The following is a 21,332-nucleotide window of genomic DNA, read 5'->3' as shown; positions in this document are numbered from 1 at the left end:
AATTTTCCTCCCTTAGTTTCTCAACATTTCTTAGAGCAAAACTTTTCTACATACCGATTACATAATTATGAAGGTCTACATGGTTTTATTGCAAGTAAAAATAAATAATTGTGAAAATGAAACATAATTTTTCATTTTTTTCACATTGAGTTACTTTGTATAATTTATTTCCAGAAGTTTAGGGAAATTAGGATGGTGTTTATTATTTACTGTTTCTGCTATTCTTGTAAGATATCACAGGAGAAAAACAATAATTAGGTAACTTTTTTGGAAAAGCTTAGCATTTCCTTTAATTTGCATAGCATTTATTCTGTTTTCTCAGAAGAAAGTGCTGTTGTGTTCATTTTGAGTTATTAATGCCATACCACACCATAGGAAAAAAACCTACAGCCACATGTTTAAATGGTCGAAGATAAAGGATTTCATTTTGAGGAAAATACAGTATAGTAAATGGTTCCTTTGAGGCCAAGACATTGCTCCCTTGTAGGCTTTGTTTTAGAGCATTCTGGTCTGATCGCTCTTGAAATATCTCAATTTAGCTCCTGAGCTATATTCTCCTAAAAATCAAAGCTTTGCCCTTTGTCCTTATAAGGGAATGGGAGGGCTTGGCAGGGAATGCCTGGATCTTCAGTAATCTGTATTTTTGCAGCAATACTAATATTCTGTTCCTGGGATATAAGGTATGAATTCTACCTTTTTTTTTTTTTAAGAGTTTATTTATTTATTTGATAGAGCAGAGAGGAAGGGAAAGAGAGCACAAGCAGAGAGAGTGGCAAGCAAAGGGAGAGGGAGAAGCAGGCCCCCCACTGAGCAGGAAGCCCAATGTGGGGCTCAGATGCCCGGACGTGGGGTCATGACCTGAGCTGAAGGCAGAGACTTAACTGACTGAGCCACAGAGGCACGATTCCTTTTCTTTCTTTTTTAAAAATATTTTATTTATTTATTTATTTATTTATTTATTTGAGAAGGAGAGAGAATGTGAGCAGGGGGAAGGGCAGAGGGAGAGACTCTCCAGCAGACTCCACACTGAGCATAGAGCCAGAGGCAGGGCTCTATCTCATAATCCTGAGATCATGACCTAAGCTGAAACCAAGAGGCGGTTAGGCTAGGCTGGCTAGGCTGCCTAGGCTCCTGGGGACCCGACCTTGTTCTCCTTTCATCCCTAATACCTAATACGTATGTAGTATGATGTTTGCTTGACATAACAGTAGGTGCTTAATGAGTATTTGTAAAATGAATACATGTTAAGCCAACTGACCAAAGCAGCACATGTCAAATTAGATTAATTGTGAAGTTAATTGCAAGTTAATTACTTTCACACTAATAGGCTTGATATCCAAATTAACTTCTGGTTTTTCCCTGGACCTGTTACAGAATTGAGAGAAAATCTGACTACTACATTTGGAACAAAACTTGGCCAAGCATCTTAACTGAATGATGAATATAAAATTTGAACTTCACTAATGAAGCTTTTTTTGACTCATGATGTTCTGAGACTCTTCCCAAGAGTGGAATAAAATAATATATTTTAAGTTCCTAATTCCTGAACAATTAAAGAAAACATGATTCCCCTCAATTACAATAAAATAAAGTTTTGGCTATTAATAGTTGAAATCTTGTTAATAAAATGCGGAGCTGATAGGTATCTGATGGGACCTCATTGCTTTAGGGATCCCATTGAAACCAGAACTGTTCTTCCATTGTGAGACTCCCGAAGTGGAAGTTCAGGAGTAATTGTCAGTAAGCAAGACAGTGCAAGAACTTGCAGAATAAATTGCTATATGGTATTGGCAGTGTACAAAGTTGCAGTTAAGAGCCATGAACCTAAGCACATGTTGCACTAGATATGTTACAGGTGAAGATCATCCTATTACCCAGATGAATCAGTGGGTCCTGGAGGGCTTTACTTGACATCAGATGTTAGATTTTTAAAGCACTTTTAAAAAAATTGCTTCATAAGAGATTTATAGAATGGATTGATAGTTATGAAACAAAATAATCGTTGCAGGAAAGGTGGATATTTTTAGAAAATAATATTTGACTCATTATTCATTCTGTGTATGCCTAATGCTTAGGCTATTATCATTTTACCATAGATAATCTATGAGAAAGGCAGAGTCTTTGTTTTCGCCATAGCCTCTTTTAAATGCAATGTACCTCTTTAAATATAAGCATTGCTTCCAAGCTGCCATATCCTTTAAAAGGCACTTAGCAAAACCATTGAAATTTGATACATCTGTGTACTGAGGAGCAATTTCTGTGGAAAATTCTTTCCTAAATTAGTTGGATTTTTTTATATGTAATAAAGTAAAAAGGGAAGTTTTGTTCAAATAAGAGTATATCACCAACCTTTGTTTTTATGAAGGATAGCAATACTTTTGTGACTTATTTAAGTAGCAGAGAGGTAACTACTTATTTCAAAATGTTTTTTACACCTATTTCTTTTTTAATATCCTATTATGAGCAGGAGTGAAACTGGACTTAAATTCAGGTTATTACCAATACTCTAATAGCTATAAATGCATCACTATTTCATGTGAGTGAACACTGGCTGAGATTTAGCAAAGCTATTGGACCAGAAAAATCTATTTATCCAATGGCTGGTTTATAGCTTTTCAATAGAACATTGAAATAGAACATTTTTTACATTTTTTGTTAACTTCAGTATCCTTTGTCTATACCAAATTACTCTCAAATCTAATTGTGAAGTAAATACAAGAAAAATTGCTATTTTTGGTGGGGAAGATGGAAAGAAAAGGCCAGAGCCTTGCCAAATTTTATACTCCCATTTCCCCAGCCCCATATCTCTGCCACCAAAGTACAATTCAGAAAAGGTCACTTGAATGGAAAACTTAACATGTAAATTAGAAGATTATTGATATTTCTGATAATCTAATTATAAATCCTAAACTAATCATAATACTGATTTCTGATCTGTCATCACACCCAACCTCACAGTGTACACCCCCCCCCCCCACACACACACACTACTCACTCATCCTATGGTGGCCAAAGATCAGGACGAAAGTAAAATTTTAAAGTAGCTGAAGAAGATGCATGTTCCATTACTACTCGATCCTCTCTCAGTAATCTCTCTGCAATTGAACTTGGCTCCTGCTTATTTTCTGGGGGTGTAGCATTCAACTCTCCATTGCTCCCCATGGAAGTCAACCTACCCTAAGCTAAGTTTCATTCTCTCAAATTCCCAGTAAATAATATGCATCTGTTAAACAGATAACATATTTATTAGTAATATACAATGAATTTATTTAGTTTCTTCTTCCTCATCATATTTAACACCCTAATAGTAATAGTTATATCCGGTTGTGTAATACAACTATAGTACAAGGAATTGAGTTTTATGGAACTCCAGTAGTAGGGCTGATTAAATATTTTTTATGAATATCATACAGTTGAGTAACCACTTAATGATGATGTCTTAGATTTGTGCAGTGCTTATACTAAATTCTTGAAATATATTAGCTGAGTGGTTCCCAAAATATGGCAACCAAACCACTACTGATGTGAAATATGATTTTAAGTGGTGGCCAACACAGTTTTATGTGATATATAAACACCTGGAATTAAAAAATACCGAAGTATATGAACATTTGTCAGTTATCTTTTTATCCTTTGAAATCTTAAGAAGAAAACCTCATTTTTTTGGTCTTTTTAAAAAAATATTTTACTGTATTATATTAGTCACCATACAATACTTCATTAGTTTTCAATGTAGTGTTCCATGATTCATTGTTTGCATATAACACCCAGTGCTCCATATGATACATGGCCTCCTTAATACCCACCACTAGGCTCACCCATTACCCCACCACCCCTCCTCTCTAAAACCTTCAGTTTGTTTCTGAGAAGAGTCCACATTCTCTCATGGTTCATCTCCCCCTCTGATTTCCCACCCCTTCACTTTTCCTTTCCTTCTCCTAATGTCCTCCTCATTATTCCTTATGCTCCACAAGTAAGTGAAACCATATGATAATTGACTTTCTCTGCTTGACTTATTTCACTCAGCATAATCTCATCCAGTTCCATCCATGTTGATGCAAAAGTTGGGTATTCATCTTTTCTGATGGCTAAGTAATATTCCGTTGTATATATGGACCACATCTTCTTTATCCATTTGTCTATTGAAGAGTATCTTGGCTCTTTCCACAGTTTGGCTATGGTGGACATTGTTGCTTGAACATTGGGGTACATACATATGACCCTTCTTTTCACTATATCTGTATCTTTTGGGTAAATACCCAGTAGTGCAATATCAGGGTCATAGGGTAGCTCTATTTTTAATTTTTTGAGGAACCTCCATACTGGTCTCTGAAGTGGCTGCACCAACTTGCATTCCCACCAACAGCATAAGAGGGTCCCCCTTTCTCCACATCCTCTCCAACGTTTTTAATTTCATGATTTGTTCATTTTTGCCATTCTGACTGGTGTTAACAGGTATTTCAATGTGGTTTTGATTTGAATTTCCCTGATGGCTAATGATGATGAACATATTTTCATGTGTCTGATAGCCATTTGTATGTCTTCATGGAAGAAGCCTCTGTTCATGTCTTCTGCCCATTTTTTTTTTTAACCTGATTATCTGTTTTTTGGGTGTTGAGTTTGAGAAGTTCTTTATAGATCTTGGATATCAGCCCTTTGTCTGTAGTGTCATTTGCAAATATCTTTTCCCATTCCATGGTTTGCCTCTTTGTTTTGTTGACTGTTTCGTTTGCTTTGCAGAAGATTTTTATCTTGATGAAGTCCCAAAATTTCGTTTTTGTTTTTGTTTCCCTTGCCATTGGAGATGTGTCTTGAAAGAAGTTGCTGTGGCCAATGTCGAAGAGTTTATTGCCTATGTTCTCCTCTAAGATTTTGATGGATTCTTGTCTCACATTGAGGTCTTTTATCCATTTTGAGTTTATCTTTGTATATTGTATAAGAGAATGGTCGAGTTTTATTCTTCTGTACATAGCTCTCCAATTTTTCCAGCACTATTTATTGAAGAGACTGTCTTTTTTCCACTGGATATTTTTTCCTGCTTTGTCAAAGAATATTTGACCATAGAGTTGAGGGTCCATATCTGGACTCTCTACTCTGTTCCATTGGTCTGTGTGTCTGTTTTTGGGCCAGTACCATGCTGTCTTGGTGATCACAGCTTTGTAATAAAGCTTGAAATCAGACAACCTGATGCTCCCAGCTTTTTCTTTTTCAACATTTCTTTGGTGATTTGGGATCTAGAAAGACTCACTTTGGTGCGAGTGTTATTTTGAAATAAATTTGCTTTGTAAAAGGTAAGCAGATTTAAGTTAAAAGTCTAGGTAAATAATAGCATTAGGTGGTATTAGGAAATGTCAAATTTTACAAAGGCAGTGCTGAAATTACTTGAATTTGGGAAACTCCATTAACTCATTTGCTCTTCATAAAAAACTCCTGGGTGGGTAGTGTAGCTATTTTATATCCATTTTTTCAGCTAAAGGAACCAAAGCTGAAAGGTAGGTTTAGTGATTTTTCATGTCCGCACAACAGCAAACATGTGAACTTTCACCTCCAACAGTGTCAAGTGCTAGTTATTCTATAGGTCAGGAGATAAAACCATATTTGTCTTATGATTGGTTATGTTTGAAAATATGTATGCATTTGTTATAATAAATTACTTGGAGATATATACATAGACACACAGATTAAAACGTATTAATATATGAAGGCTTGTTTTGAAAATATAAAATTAATTATATAGAGACTGTGTTCTAACATCGTGGAACTAATTTGGATAGAGTTATTAGGAAGGAAATATTTTTTTAAGATATATTTTTTTAAAGATTTTATTTATTTATTTGACAGAGAGAAATCACAAGTAGATGGAGAGGCAGGCAGAGAGAGAGAGAGAGGGAAGCAGGCTCCCTGCCGAGCAGAGAGCCCGATGCGGGACTCGATCCCAGGACCCTGAGATCATGACCTGAGCTGAAGGCAGTGGCTCAACCCACTGAGCCACCCAGGCGCCCCTAGGAAGGAAATATTAAACAGATATCTTGCTTAAAGTAATATTCAGTAAGAAAGTAAAACCCATTTTTTGTAGTGAGACCCCTTGAAATCAACTCTCTTGCCAAATTTCAAGTATACAATATATAATTATTAACTATAGTTACCATGGTGATACACTAGGTTTTCACAACTTATTCATCTTATAACTGAAAGTTTGTGCTCTTTCACTGATATCTTCCCTTTACCCTCTCCAGCATCTGGTAATCACAGTTCTCCTCTGTGTTATTATAACATTGAGCTTTTTTTAAAATTCTGCATGTGAGTGGGATCATGTAATATTTGATTGTGGTTTTATTTCACTTAGCATAATGCCCTACAGGTTCATCCATGTTGTTGCAAATTTGGTGTAGATATATTAATTAGCCTGATCTTGGTAACTGTATCACAATATATACATATATCAAAGCATACTACTTAAATATACACAATTTTTATTTGTCAGCCATACTTTAATAAGCTAGAAAAAATGTCCAGCACCAACAAAAAAATAAATAAAACCACAAAGCACAAAGATGATTTGTATTTTAATCTCATTCTATAGAGAACACATACAGGGTGTTAATAACTATATGTATGTGTGTGTATATATATATATGAAGTATGTCATAACTGTTATAACATAAACAATGAAAAGATTAATGATAGTAAATTAAGTGGAAAATAAAACACTTACATATTCATGTATTGGTAGTGAGAAAAATCATAAAACAAAAATTAGTTGACTAAATATATCTAACCACCAAGGAGTGACGAAGAATGAATGTCACAATAGAATTTTCCAAAATTCCTAAAAGGCAGTAATTGTGTCTTATTTACCTTTGTAGCTCCACACCTAGTGAAACACCAGGTTATAAGAGGATGTTCAGCTAATGTTTCTTAAATCAATATACTATTTTTAAAGCAAAAGCTTATCATCTTCTACTCTTTCTAGGATTGTAACTATCTTTTCCCTGCATGTTCTTATTTTCCATCATGGATAAAGTTATATCTTACTGTACTCCATATTCTACTTTTTTACCTCTGGGAGTGGCCATGATCATGTACACCTCCTGTACCTGCCTTTAATATTCAGCTTCAAATCCAAGATGAACTTGGATTAGCTATTGTTTGCATTTTCCTTAATTCCAGTTAACTAAAATAAAAGAGTTTTAGGGGTGCCTGGGTGGCTCAGTAGGATAAAGCCTCTGCCTTCGGTTCAGGTCATGATCCCAGGGTCCTGGGATCAAGCAATGCATTGGGCTCTCTGTTCGACAAGGAGTCTGCTTCCCTTCCTCTCTCTCTGCCTGCTTCTCTGCCTATTTGTGACCTCTGTCAAATAAATAAATTTTTTAAAAAGTGTTTTAGTCTTCCTCTTTGGTGTCATAGGTAGACTGATACCTCACTCAATAATGTCTATAAAATATCATTTTTATTATAAGAGAAATATGTGTCTCTGAAGGAATAGAATCGTGGATAATGTAAAGAACTGGTTGCGTTCTGCCATGTTAACAGCATATCACCGTTGGAGCTTGTACTTTATAATATGAGAATATCATCTATTTTTAAAAATTAATTAAAAACTTCAGTGTGTTAGATATAGGATTCCACTATAAATCTGTGTTTATGAATGTACATATTATGGGACATACCATATTTTATGTTACTTTTATACTTCCTTTGACTTAGAGGTCTTTAATAATATCTTAATGGTACCAAAGCAAAACATTCTTTACAGCTAAGAAGACAAAGCCTCCTTTTGACCATGTCATTGCTGCTATCCTGTACTTGGCTGTCCTTTTTGTTGTAAATTAAAATAGATGAAAGCTGTCGAGCCAAGTCAATGATGGAGGCTAATTTAATGTGATATAATTGATGAACTCTAAATTGACCCACTTTTGCTTTTTGAAACACAGTGAGTAGAGCTTAAACTTTCAGAGTATTTGATTTATACTCTTTGTCACATTGATGTTGAACAACTCATTGTAGTGATAGAGAAATAGCGATGAACTCTTTTTATGGATATTTCCGTAGTTTCTACATATTTGGCAGTGCAAAAGTCAGAGAAATGGACCCAGGTTAAATATACTACCTAAGTAACCCTTAAAAAAAAAAGCAAAGAAGAGAAGAGAAGTGTTACCCAAGACAGAAGGAAGGGGGTTGTAGAGTTTACCAAATTAATACTAAAGAAGTTAATCAAATGCGATGAAAACAATCAAATTATTGCAAAAGGAAAAAAAAATAAAGTAAAATAAAGTCCAAGTAAAATATTGGGCTTGTGTCACCATGATTTTCATAGATTTTAGAGAATCTGAATTCCCTTGAAGCAGAATATATGCCAAAATTTTCAATCTAGGCATCTCAGCATGATGAATCTTCCCAGCATCTGGCATGCAGATAGAGTTCAGTAGAATTGGAAGGGTGCTATTGTTGTGTCTGAGTATCCAGAAGAAACATAAGAAGGCAAAAAAGAATGACTATCCAGAAATTATCATTACTAGCAATATTTGGTTCAGTGCTTTTTCCAGGGGTTATGTCAAAAAGACCATCAACGGTGCACGTCCACAGAACAGTGCTTTCTGCTTACACAATCTGTGTAGGATAGCTAACAGAGAGGAACAAGGGGAAAAAAATCAAGACTTACTTAAGCAATATCCACATACCTTTTACTATTTGGCAGAAGTGTTAGTGGCTACACTAAGGTTGCTGATCATTAAATTTGGCAGTTCATGAATTGAGATAGTGGAGCTTTTCTGTAATCATTGATCAAGCAGTGTCATTCTCATGAGAGACTGAGATCACTTGGGAAGTGAAGGGTTAAAAATAAAATTTCAACCAAAAAGCTGAAAGCAGAAGCATCACACAGCTGCCCAATGTGAATAGAACTGCAAATCCAAACCATAGTCTCATTTGTGCAGTAATTGCTTTCTTTTTGATTTTTGTTTGATTGTATTTTGGTTTTGTTTTCTTTTGTTTTGTCTCATTAATGAAAAATTACAATGGCCCTAAACCACATGGGCAACCAGAAGAGTTCTTTTGGACCATGCGGTCCAGTTGACGGACTGAGAAGTCCATCTTATAAAGAGTAGTCAGCTACAACCTACTGAAATATTAGTTCCCTGTTTGTGAAAAATTATCAGGAGAAGAAAGCCAAATCCTTCCTATTAAACTTCTAAATTATCAGGACTATAAGAACAGTTTGTTGCCAAGAAAATGAAAGGGCCAATAAAACTAAAGAGAATTACGGAGTAAATTCTTCAGAAATGGAAACCTCTTGCCAAACTCAGTTCAAAAACACTGGTGCATGAATTCAGTCAAGCAGATACATTAAAAATTTTTGTTTATATCAGGTCAGGACAATGTCAAAAAGAATAAAAAGCACTGTGATCGGTCTGTTAAAGGACAGTGACAAAAATCAGGAGCAGACTATGTCTGTTACATTCGAACACTCTTACTGTTTAGTAGGAGTTTTCCCTTCCTTTAGCACTTGTAACTTCATGCAGTCTTGGTTCTTTAATCACCTTTGCGTTTAAGCCTTCTTATTATTTGCCCACTGTCCAACCTCCGAATATCAATGCTTATTGTATTTATGGAAGAGAGTCGTATGGTCATCACAGTAGATGAAAATTCAACATCATTCATGACTAAAAGAATAATCTTGGCAAACTAGAAATACAAAGAAATTAAATGATAAAAAGTATCTGTAGAAGTCCAATACAGAGAAAACATGGTACTCAGTGGAGAAAGATACAAAACACACCTTTTAAAATCATAAACAGGGAAAGAATACCTTCTATCTCTTCTTCTCTTTAAAATTGTGCTGGTGCCTTTAGCCAGTGCAGTTAGTTAAGAAAAAAGTAGAAGTTATACTAAGATCACAAATAAATACACTTTTCATTATTTATAAATTGTATAATTGTCTACATAGAAAATATAAATGAATACATTAAAAAATTTTTGTAGATAATAAAAAGTTAGCAAGTAACCAGAAGTACTCTAAATACACACAAAAAAGTTTATATAAAAAGCAACAAATAGCAATTGTGATCTTTAAAAATATTATTTATAGTAGCAATAAAAATATAAGCTAATTAGTATGAATTTTAACAGATGTGCAAATTTTTTATGTAGAAAAATATGAAGTTATAGAATAATAAACTTGTATAAAGTTGTATTGAGAAATTTTAATGAAGATACAACTAAATGAAGAGAAATTCCTTCATGGATAGGAGGATTCCATTAGTGAAGTTATCAGTTCTACTCACACTGATCTATAGATTTAATGAAATTTTCATTGAAAAAAGTTTTTATAGAACATAAAAGATAACCTTAAAATTTCCACAGAAGAACAAGCATCTGTCAGTGCAAATCACTGGGGATAAAAGAAAGAAGTTATAGCCTCACAGAACAACATGGATGAAAGTTAGAAACATAAGTTAAGTGAAAAAAGCAAGTTGTAAAGTATTATTCGTAGCTAGAGAACATTTTAAAAACAGTAGAATGTGCGCGCCTGGGTGGCTCAGTGGGTTAAAGCCTCTGCCTTCGGCTCAGGTCATGATCCCAGGGTCCTGGGATTGAGCCCCACATCGGGCTCTCTGCTCAGCAGGGAGCCTACTTCCCCCCTCTCTCTGCCTGCTGCTCTGCCTGCTTGTGATCGCTCCCTCTGTGTGTCAAATAAATAAACAAAATCTTAAAAAAAAAAAAAAGTAGAATGAGCCTAAACTATTTACAGTGGTGATTATCTTTAGAATGGGGAAGCACAGGAATGAAATAGTAAGAGTAAATAGGTGGAAGGAAGTTTTAGTAATGTCTAGTTCTTGAGTTGGATGATGGGTTTAGGGGTGTTCATTATATTATGCTTTTAACCTAATGAGTATGTGTAATGTACACATTAACTTATAAAAATAGGTCAACAATTATTTTAAAGTAATTGATATTAAGTAAATAAAAGATGGAAGCAGTCCAAGTGTTTATCAACAGATGAATAAGCAAGGAAGATTTAGTGTGTATATATATGCTGTGGAATATTATTCAGCCATAAAAGAGAGTGAAACCTTGCCCTTTGCAACAACACGGAGGGAGCTAGAGAGTATAATGCTAAGTGAAATAAGTCAGTCAGAGAAAGGCAGATATCATATGATGTCACTCATGTGTGGAAAGCAAGAAACAAAACAACCAAACAGAGAAAAAAGAGAGAGAGAAAAACCAAGAAGCAGACTCTTAACTAGAAAGAACAAACTGTTGGTTACCAGAGGGAAGGTGGGTAGGGGAATGGGTGAGATAGATGACGGGGATTAAAGAGTACATTGGTTGTGAGGAACACCATGTAATGCACAGAAATTTTTAGTCACTACACTGTACATCTGAAAGTAATGTAACATGGTCTGTTAACTATACTGGAATTATAATTTAAAAATTTAATAAAATCAAATAAATAAAAGAAAACCACGATACTCTAGAAAAAGATGAAACGATTTGGGGGAATTTCCTTTCCAGAAATCAAAATTAACTGTGGTGCTTGCGTAAAGATACATCACTTACGGAATTGAATAGAAAGTCCAGAAATAGACCCCACATGAATGTATGGAAATATATGGGAATTTCATTTATGTCTTTATTTGCATAATGGTGGGGAAAGATATTTAATAAATGATGGTGGTACAATTGATTATCCATATGGAAAAAAGGAAGAGGAGCCCAATTTGATCATGCACAAAAATTAATCTCAGATGGGTGAATGGTAATCAAATATTATTTAAAGTAAAAAGCCAAATCTTTCCATTTAAAAAATTATAGGACAATAGTTTAGCAAAGTTGAAGATACACATCATGAATTTGTGGGTTGCTCTCCCAAAGACACTTGGACATGTGCACTAGGAGATTATATATAAAATTTTTCTTGGCAGTATTATTTTTGATAGCAAAAGCTAGAATTAACAGGTGTCCATTTATAAACAAATTATGCTATATTTGTATATAGAATGGTATGAGTAAAAAAGAGAATTACCTACATAGAGAGTCATCGACATGAATAAGCCTCGAAAACATAACACAAGTATCCCCCACTTTTTGAAAGCTCACATTGGGCCACTTGCTTTTACGGAAGAACTTACATTACTATGGGTTTTTGCAAACAAAAGAAATCTGAAGAGGACTTTCACTTTTATGAAATAGGTGAAAGTCAAAAATAGCACTCAGTGTTTTACAGCCATTCCTTATAGGGTCAGCACACACTCTGAGTCCAGAGTGTAGTCCTGCTTCTCTCCATGGAAGTGATTCAGAGCCTTCCCTGGGAATGATACTCAGCGTCTCAGCATCAGGCTGCCAGAGCTCTGAACTGTGTCTGTGAGCATCTGTGCTTTATCTCCATTTATTTTGTGCATCTGTTAGCAAGATGTGTCTTAAGGTATCAGAAAAGCCTCAGGAGAGGTTATTTTGGGGCCTGGGAATGCTAAATATTTTTTTCCCATTTAAATTAATGGAAATTGCTTCTTTGCTTTAAGGCCATTTGGCTTATGAGACTTCATAGGAACACTCTACTTTCAGAGAGTCAGGAGGATCACTTCTCGGCCTTTTGGCTAAGATCAAGTGTAGAATCTGTTCTTAGCAGTTCAGAGAGTGGGGGAACGTGTAGTGTGCAGGCGAGCAAACTGCTGGCTGTATAGAGCATGGAAAGAATGAAAACAGTTATATCTAAGTGTTTTATTGTTTAGCGATATGCACATTTGTGGGAAACTATTTAAAATAAAGAGAACAATCCACACAATATTCAGGATATGGTATCATCTGAAAGGATAGTGATATAATCCATCAAAGGTACATAGGAGCCTCAAAGATCCTGACCGTTCTCTTCCTTAAGCAATTTCAAGTACATGGATGTTCATTTTGTAACTTGGTTTTCTAGGGCTGCTTCAGCCAAGTACCACAAACTGAGTGACTTAAAAACACAAATCTATTGTCTCACAGTTCTGCAGGCTGTAGGTCCAAGATGAAGATGCTGGCAGGGCTGCTTCCTTTGAAGGCTATGAGAGAGAGTCCCTTCATGCCTCTCTCCTGGCATCTGGTGCTGGGCTGGCTGTGGCTTTCCATGGCTGGCAGATGCCTCACGCTGGTCTCTGGCTTCATCCTCACATGGCTTTCCCCTTTGTCTCTGCCTCTTTGCATTACATACTTTTTTTGGTTTTTTGTTTGTTTTTGTTTTTTTTAAGGACACCAGTCATACTGGATTAAAGACCCAGACTTCTCCGGTATGACCACATCTTAACTGATTATATCTGGAAGCACCCTATTTCCAAATAAGGTCATATTCTGGGGTCCTGGGGGTAGGACTTCTAGGTATTTTTTGGTTGGGGAGGGCTTGATTCAAGCCATAACAATGATTATTCTTCAAGTTGTATACAGGAGTTATATATACTATTTTAAGAAATATTTCATAATTTAATTTTTAAGAAAAATATTAGCCAGGATACATTTTTAAGCAGTTATCACTTGTGGACAATAAAATGTTTGTGTCTTGCAGTAAATGCTTTAAATTGAAAAACAGAAGCTACCATACCTAGACTCTCCATCTTCTGTAGAACGCTTTGAGATATGGGTTTCAAAGGCTTGCCGACCTAACTTCATTTCCACTGCTTTCCCATATGTTCTAAGGAAAGCAAAATGTTGTCTATTCCATAGTATTTTATTTTATTTTATTTTATGCCTTCACATTTCCTATTCCAGTCTTTCTGCTTAATGTACTTTCATTTTTCTTCTCTATTTACCCTCCTTCCTTCTCCCCTTAACCTCCCTCTCTCGGATAACCGTAGTTATCACCTTCTTTTTCAAAATTCGTCCGAAGACCTTCATAGCCCACCATTTACTTACTCTTCGTATGAGTTAAATGACCCTTCTCTTTTGCTCCCATAGCTGGTATGGATTTCTCTTTCATGGCATATTTAAATTATGTGTTTTAAAGACAGGTATATCTCTTTTCTACTTGCCTGGCACAGTCCCCAGAATCTGGTCTGCAGTTAGTAAATGCTTATTGAATTAAACCAATCACCTTAAATAGATGCATGCAGGTTTCCCTTGCTCTTCACTTTGACCTCGCCTTATCAGACTGTCTGTTTCCCTCTGAATCCTAAGAACTCAAGAACTAAGTCTGTACACTTCTGTTTTTCAAGTGTAAGTATACATTATAGTCATTCCAATACAATAGACATTTTTATTTTTAGTATCACAAGTAGAAATTTTCTTCTTTATGTCCCAGAAAGCAGGATTGGTTAAAATCATAAGGTTTTGATAAAGATAGTAAAGGGAAGGAATATGCTGAATATTACTTCTCAGACCAGTGCTATCTTTTCATTTTGTTGAATTTATTGAATTTTATCTCAAGCTTCATTTTACTCTAAATGTGTTCTTCACCACAGGCTAACTGCTTGCTTTGGTTAATATTTAACATTTAAAATATTTTATATTACATCACATTGGGTAGTGAAATGTATACCCACTTTAAGAGTTCTGCCACGTGTTAAGGAAGAGCTTAAAAACACCTGTAGAGTAAAATACATTCACTCTTCTATTTTTCTAAATTTCCTAGTCAGGTCACAGGGATTATGATAGAAAAGACTTTCCGTGTGCATTCTGTTTGGTTTCTTTTCTGAATAATTTTGACAACTTTTTCCAGGCTGGACAAAATTAGTTTGTGTAATAATGCAGGTTCTTGACAGACATAGTCATACTTAAGATCAATCAGTGTAGAATGTTAATTTTCCACACCTCTTCTTAAGGTGCTTGTATCGCTCCAGGCTCAGGCCTTCTTCCACATACCTATTGTATTAATTTTCTGTGACTACTGTAACAAATTACCACAGTTCTGCTGAAAAAACAAATACATATTTATCCCTTACAATTCTGCAGGTCAAAATTCTGAAATCCACTTTACTGTGCCAAAATCAAGGGGTCAGGGCATACTGCCTCTGACTGAAGAATCTAGGAGAAAAGGCTTCATCTTGCTGTTTCTAGCTTTTAAAGCTATATTCCTTACATTCCTTAGTTCCTGGCCCCTTTCTTCCATCTTCAAAGCCTGCTGTGTCTCTTCTTGCTTTAAAGTTTCCTTGCCTTGTCTTCTCTAGTCAAATCTTTCTCTACTTCCTTCTTATAACAACACTGTGATTGCATTTAGGGTACCAAAATTGTCTTCACCTTGTAGGCCCAGTTCAAAATCCTGACACTGAAACATTAAGTGAAGATATCTGAATTGTCTCCCACCAGATGGCAAGCTTTGTCATAGTACTCCTACTCCTAATCTAATCTAGTTTTGAAGGCTAAAGAGTTAAATATGCCAATTTAAATTCAGTCATAGTGCCATGCAGTGTTGGATCAATGGAACTTGTATTATCTAGATCGCTTCTGATGAGAATAACTACACACAATCAGATCTTTAAAATTGTCCTCTGAGCTATTTCACTGGCCTCTGAAACAGATAACTACTCTGGTTTCAACACCAACAATTTTATTTCCATTTAATTAAGATTCTTTAAATGCTGTATTCACTAATTTTTCCAGTAACTCTTTATAAGTTTCCTAAATTTTATTAAGAATATACATAGTACCTGGGAACCTGGGTGGCTCAGTTGGCTGAGCGTACGACTCTTGATCTCTGCTCAGGTCACAATCGCAGGCCTGGCTCAGACTCTGTGCTGGGTGTGGAGGCTGATTAAGATTCTCTCCCTCTCCTTCTCCCCCTCCCGCCATTCTCTCTCTCAAAAAAATTAAAGTATATGTAGTACCAGTTAAGATAAATAATTGACTATTGGCTATTATTTATCTTAATTGTAATTATTTACACACAGGATTTCTCCTAGAACTCATTAGTACTTTTATCTCAAGCAAGTACTAATCCTTGCCACTTTTATCTTGTAGTGTTATGTAATATATATTATAAATAATAGGCACAAATACACCAGCTTTTGAAAATACCAAAAGTTATTACTCTATTACTTTATTGGCTTTGTTTTTCAAATCATACATTCTTATGGTAACAGTTTCAACAGTTGAGAGTCTTCAAAAGAATGATGGAATATTCTCCTTTCTTTGTTATAGAAACCTCTATAGAAAAGTCAGGAAAAATATAAATTAAATGAATTAAAATTCATGTTCTAAAAATAAAACATCATTGTATTTCCTCCTGGACATAAAGATGTAGGTTAAAATGATATAGGTATATAAGTGGGATCATACTTAACAGTGATGTTTTTGTTTTGTACTTCATGCAAAATATGAGATTAATTATATTGGTCCTCCCCCATTCCTTCATCCCCAAACCCAAAGTAAATATTTCAAATCTTATTTTTATCATATATAATTTTACATATGAGTTTATATATGTGTGTATATGTATTATCCTGGTTTTACATGTAATTACATCCTTGACATTTTCCAATATCATTATAAATTCCTTGAAAACATAATTTTAATGGTTATATAGTATTTTACTTTTTTGATATTCTAGTTTATTTAGCCAAATTGTCTCCAGTTTTTCATTATTTTAAATTGTACTTTGTCTGGAATTTGTAAATGTTGCTCTTTGACAGGAATTTGTAAATCTTGCTTGTGTCAATGATTATTTTATAAATGGGAGTCATAAGGTGGACTTAACAGACTCAAAGTATGTTTGAACATTTGATGTTCTTAATATCTATTAGCAAATAATTTTTCAAAAAAGCCAACTGACTATTCTTTTAATACAATTACTGAAGTTCTTCACTAATCTTTGCAAATTAGTTAAAAATATTCCTTAATGTTTTCTTATAATCAATTTTTATCTTATGAGTCTCTTCCTTTCAAATTATTTTAATTACATATATAATAAAATTGAGATAAAAGTCATCATTCATCCTGCTGTACTAATATTGGGGAAAGACATAACTGCTGGGATTTCTAAAGGTGGCAGGAAATACAGGGTAGAACTGAGAACCTTTTACCAATTTGCTGAAGGCTATCTCAAGCTTCTAATTTTGTATAGATCAGAGTTGTCACCATTGCAATAGAGAGACAAGGAGAACAGAAGTAGATCTCTTAACTAGAATTGTTTTGTGCCCTTTTAGCAAATCCTAGATATCCTTTGTGACTCACTATTCCCTAAGGAAATTGTGATGGCACAATTATTTTCAAAGAGTAACATTCCTCAAGGGAATTATTGCTCTAATAAAAAGATATATCAATAGATAATAAAAATACATTTGAAAATTCATGAACTCTTATTCACTTTTTAATACCATTTATTTGAAAGAATTAAGAGATCTTTTTATACAAAGAGGGCATTGTTTCCAATGACATTATACTCATTCTTCCTCCCTTTTTGTTTGCACTAAAGAAAATCTTACCAAATTTGATACATTATTCTCTGAAGGTATGTTTGCATCATTTCCAATTAAATGTTTTAAGTCAGCAGTATACAGTGAATTATCATAAATGTTATTGTAAGTTCAAGCTGAAATGTTAGCAAGAGAATTGCTAACGGGCAGCATTTAAACTCTTATTGACTCTGTGTATTTTCTAATGTCTGTGGTATATACTACTTAGACTGATGAGCTTTCAGTAGCTTCCAACTTGAATTAATATATGGTGTTCATCTCTCTTTTTGTGTTTTGAAGTCAATACAACATTTAAATTGGAATAACATTTGCTTATTCATCTCACTTTTTTGAAGGAAGTAGGCAATGATTCGGGAAAATAAATTATAATTTTTTCCTTGGGATCCTTAGAAAAGAAATATGCATGTGTTTTGTTGAAAACGATGGCATTCAGTGAATTGAGTAATAATTTATGTTTTTTTTTTTTACTTTTATTACTGATAAAAACTCTTCTCTAAAACAGTTGTTTGAAAAGTAGGAGAGACCAATTAAATTTTCAGGTGTATTTTAATAGTATCCATAAAAATTCACTTACTCTCTAATAATCTATATATTTCTTTGACTCTTGACCCACTTGGCCTTCAAACTGTTGATGGATATAAGGTGATTTCTTAATTAACAAAGCCTAAAACATTCAAATCAGTGGTAGAATTCTTTTGGCATTTGTTGGCACGTGATACACTTGGATATCATGCTTGTCCAACATATACTGCACTGTCTGTTGAGCAAAGCTTATGACACAGAAATGATCAATGCAAATGTAGTTATGTTTTTCAAATCTTGGTAACTCAAACTTATCCCAATGTGTTTGAAGGGCAAAAACTTGTTTCCTATAGTTAAATGTAAAAAGGTGTAGAAAAGGCAGGGTAGAAAAAGATCTATGGAATTCAGAGTTGACATAATTTGAGTGATTCCAAGAGAATGAAAGCAGGAAAGAGAAACATGTATGGTGTTTGACAAATGAGAAGGAATGATATGCAGGAATTTGTAGTATAGAGAAATAAGGGCCTTGTTTATTCTCATAAAATGTTAATTGTGAAGTGAAAGAATTATTCATACCCAAATTATTGTTTAATTCTCATAATATGGTTCATCAAATTCAGCAATTCCTTTAAATATCAGCTTTGCCTCGCAGACTTCGTGAAGCCTTTAGTACCAGTCTAGTCCATGCAGATACTTTTTCTAAGATCATAGTATTTGTTTATGCCACTCATTTAACATGTGATCACACATTTACATTTCTGATTTGTTTCATCATTAAAATCTTCTATTGCAAGTTAACATTTCTTTATTTAAATCTCAATCTCATAAGGATAATATAAATCTGGAAGACAAGCGCTCTGTCCTATTTCTTGCTAGTCTCTACAACCTTAGCAAATATCTGCATATCTCAGTTTTCTATTGATTGAGCATAACATACACTATTTTTCACTAAAGGAAGTCACTCACCCATATTAAGAGAAAAGATAAAAATATCATTGAAAACATTCAAAGATTTGGGTGAAATTTAGAAGCTTTAAAACTTGTAGATTAGTTATTTATTTTGGTCATGGTATAGATCTGAGATGGAGGATTGGTGTTTGTGAGTCAAGGTAGTATTCATAAAAGGGGATAGTAAATGGAGAGGGAGTAAATGAATGGCAGTTTTACTTTTAGAGTTGGTGGTTCTCATGAGTATTGCACTTGAACTCCAAGGTATATCCCTTGAGCTGAAAATGTGTGTAGTCATAATTGCATGACCTGTGATAAATTGTCTTTGTCCCAAGATAGATTACAAAACTGGCACTGTATCAAGATAGAGTAATTGTAGAAGAATAGAAACCATCTGGACATCTGCTAAAGGCACACACCACAGAAAGCTGAAGATATGATCAGTTCTTGAGTTGCTTTGCTGACAGCTTCAACTTTCAGAAGGGAGACAGAATAGTGGAAGAAACTACCAACCATGCTGGGGGTGTAGAAGTTTTAAGGAAAAGAAAATTGATTTCATTTTAGAGTATATAACAGCAAGGAAAATGAATATAGGAGGTATTACACATTTTAGCAAGATAGATTATACACAATGGAATACTATGCAGCCATCAAAAGAAATGAAATCTTGCCATTTGCGACAACATGGATGGAACTAGAGCGTATCATGCTTAGCGAAATAAGTCAAGCAGAGAAAGACAACTATCATATGATCTCCCTGATATGAGGAAGTGGTGATAGATTTCAAAATGTTTAAAGAAAAGCTATATTCGTTCAAATGGAAAGAGGTGCTAAAATAAGGTATCCTAATTAGCATTTATTTGTTCGTTTAGTTACTAAAGCAAAAGCAGTGGTGTTAGAAAGTCCAGAGCTATGAGTCAGTTAGGACTTCAAAACTGAACTATTTTTCTTTTTTGTTAGGATAACTTGGGTGATACAGCAAGAATAGTCTACAGGTATGATATATCTTGACTTCAGCAAGGGATTTAACAGTATCAGATGTTTTGAAGAAGATAGAGAAATGGACACTTGGGTAACAATACAGTTATTTCTAGGGGATAAGGACCAATTATTAGCACTCTCCTCTCTATCTGAATTCTAAGCAAATGTGAGCTGAACAATTAAATGGCAAACCTAATGAGTTTGAAAAATATAACTTCAAATTTAGTCACTTGCCATGGATACTAGACTAGGGCATGGTTTACCTCATGGAGATCTTCCCAGATAAGAAATTATGAGATAAAGGAGCAGAGTATAATTCACATCATCTGAACATACCCCCATTCATCAATAGAATAAATCACTCCACCTGCTATGGTCAACCTTGGGAGTGGTTATACACCCTGGGGAATAAACCAGCAATTTGTCAGGATAGCTCTGTACCCACCTTCAGGAGGAAGGATGCCAATTCCTATCACTGACTCTCTGGGTATTCTCCTGGCACCCATGGTGGTCAGTTTTGATTTCATATCCAGAAAGCTCTGAAATGGGTTGGAACAGTACATATATCAAGCTCATGTAGTACATAAATCAGCTCCCATGATACTCCTGGTAATTTATCTGCAATGTATTCTCAAATTATGTCTCACTAGTTATATGACCACACTAAATAACTTATTAAGTACTAAATGCTGAATTAAATGATAATTGCATTAAATACTAAAATGCATAAAGTTATATCAATATTAAAATTTCTTTTTTTTTTTTTTTTTTTCAACAAGGAAGAAATGCCCTAAGTTGAAGAGTCACCTGCCCTTTATCAAATTTCAAGGGGAAATTATTAAAGCTTAAAAGATTTTGTTTTCAAGTTAAAATCATAGGTAAAGTCCAAAGTAAAATTATTTTGCCTTTGTGAGTTAAAAATTCCTCACATAAATTCCAAAAACTATCCTTCAATATTACTTATTCTATTTAGTCCTTGCCAGAACCATTCTCCATTCACATGTAGAGTTGGGATTGTCTCTTACCAAGATGCATGAAAATTTCCTTTCAGTTGTATTAGTTCAGTAGCAAGTCTTTCATAGGCCTTATTTTTAAAGAATACAAATACTTACTAACTCACAGAACATTTTCACAGCACTGGCCCCACAATTACCAAAGTTAGAAAATAGGCCAATATTTAACCTCTACTGGAATTATCTCAAGCAAAATTGTGTTTCCCAGGGATGCTCAGATGGCTCAGTCAGTAAAGCGTCTGCCTTCAGCTTAGGTCATGATCTTAGGGTCCTCAGATCAAGTCCCACATTGGGCTCCCTGCTCTGCGGAGAGCCTGCTCCTCCCTCTGCCTGCTGCTCTTCCTGTTTGCGCTCTCTCTCTCTCTCTCAATCTCTCTGTTAAATAAGTAAATAAAATCTTATAAAAGAAATTGTGTTGCCCAAACTTCCGTCTTAGTGTTGTCAAAAATCATAGCAAAGACTCAGTGGTATCTGAATTAAAAGGGTCTCT

At 34.7% G+C, this 21,332-nt stretch overlaps 1 protein-coding gene and 1 pseudogene across 1 annotated transcript in view; both read left to right on the top strand.

The window, feature by feature from the left end:
* The window catches only part of ATRNL1 (attractin like 1), an 849,703-nt gene that overhangs the window by 555,911 nt on the left and 272,460 nt on the right, over positions 1–21,332 (top strand). The window lies entirely within an intron of this gene.
* On the top strand, positions 12,577–12,789 carry LOC131830845 (U2 spliceosomal RNA; annotated as a pseudogene).

This window comes from Mustela lutreola, chromosome 4, assembly GCF_030435805.1.
Source record: "Mustela lutreola isolate mMusLut2 chromosome 4, mMusLut2.pri, whole genome shotgun sequence".
In the NCBI taxonomy this organism is placed as follows: domain Eukaryota; kingdom Metazoa; phylum Chordata; class Mammalia; order Carnivora; family Mustelidae; genus Mustela; species Mustela lutreola.
The sequence above is the reverse complement of the archived record's forward strand: the minus strand, read 5'-3'. Positions and strand labels throughout refer to the sequence as shown.